Source organism: Gobius niger, assembly GCF_951799975.1.
Source record: "Gobius niger genome assembly, chromosome: 8".
In the NCBI taxonomy this organism is placed as follows: Eukaryota; Metazoa; Chordata; class Actinopteri; order Gobiiformes; family Gobiidae; genus Gobius; species Gobius niger.
The window spans coordinates 34822066-34823078 of record NC_136859.1 but is presented as its reverse complement, the minus strand read 5'-3'; the positions used below and the strand labels follow the sequence as shown (position 1 = coordinate 34823078).

Here is a 1013-nt window from a genome sequence, read left to right as displayed (position 1 = left end):
GTGCGCTATTAGTTACTCTACGGATGTGGAAACAAAAGGGGGTAAATGTAGATGTAGTCGTATTGTGATATCAATCAGGCACCTCTACTTTACTAAAATTTATAATGCCAAGGCCAAACTCTAGGGTTGGGCCAGATATCGTCCCCTTAGAATTATAACGTTCTGTCTGACATTTTGAACACATATTGTTTTTGGACTCATTCTTCACACTATATCAAAGTTTTGCAGATTTTGGTGTTTTTGAGGGTTTCATAAGAAAAAAAACACATTACCCGTTTCATCATACTTTTTTCCCCTTATATTGATGATCTCTATTCATTTACCGTATGTTCTGGACTATAAGTTGCACTTTTTCTCATAGTTTGTGCAACTTTTATATCAAAATATATCATTTCACATGTTTATTGTCACACTGACAGCGGGAGAGTGCTCTAGGTTTGTGTAACAGTGTCTGCTACTCCTGTTTCACTGAGGATTTAAAAACGGTGTTGGAGCAGCAGAAAGAAAGTGGAGTGAGCGAGAAACTTGTGATAGACTGGCGAAAAGCAGAGGTTACTTTTACTGCAATGAAGAAAACAAAAAAAAAGCTAATCACGGGCTAAAAGCTGGATGCCACAGCAAGAGGAATGAATTCACAAATGAGAGCTTGAACAACGTGCTGCCAGGAGAGGCTTGTCAAAGCTGCAGTTATGCCTCCAGGCCCAGGAAGTTGGGGCGACTTATGTTTTTTCTTATGCATTTCTTGGCTGGTGCATGTGCGACTTATAGTCATACCATCATTTTTGGACTATTGTCTTGAGCGCACCTGAATATAAGCCACACCAACAAAATTTTAAAAAGAGAAATATTTTTGTACATATACTATAAGCCGCAGGTGTCCATGTCTCATTAAACACCGAATAAAGAAATACATAGAATGAGAGATTAATTAATGATTAAATACAAATAGGTCATGGCGGATCTTTTATGACTCTGTCCGGCAAAATGACGAAGAGAAATGATCCCTACTGGGG

General features: G+C 38.4%; 1 protein-coding gene across 1 annotated transcript in view; it reads left to right on the top strand.

Annotated features, from left to right (window-relative positions):
- tbx20 (T-box transcription factor 20) overlaps positions 1-1013 on the top strand; it is a 486889-nt gene that overhangs the window by 297613 nt on the left and 188263 nt on the right. The gene's annotated exons all lie outside the window — the stretch shown is intronic.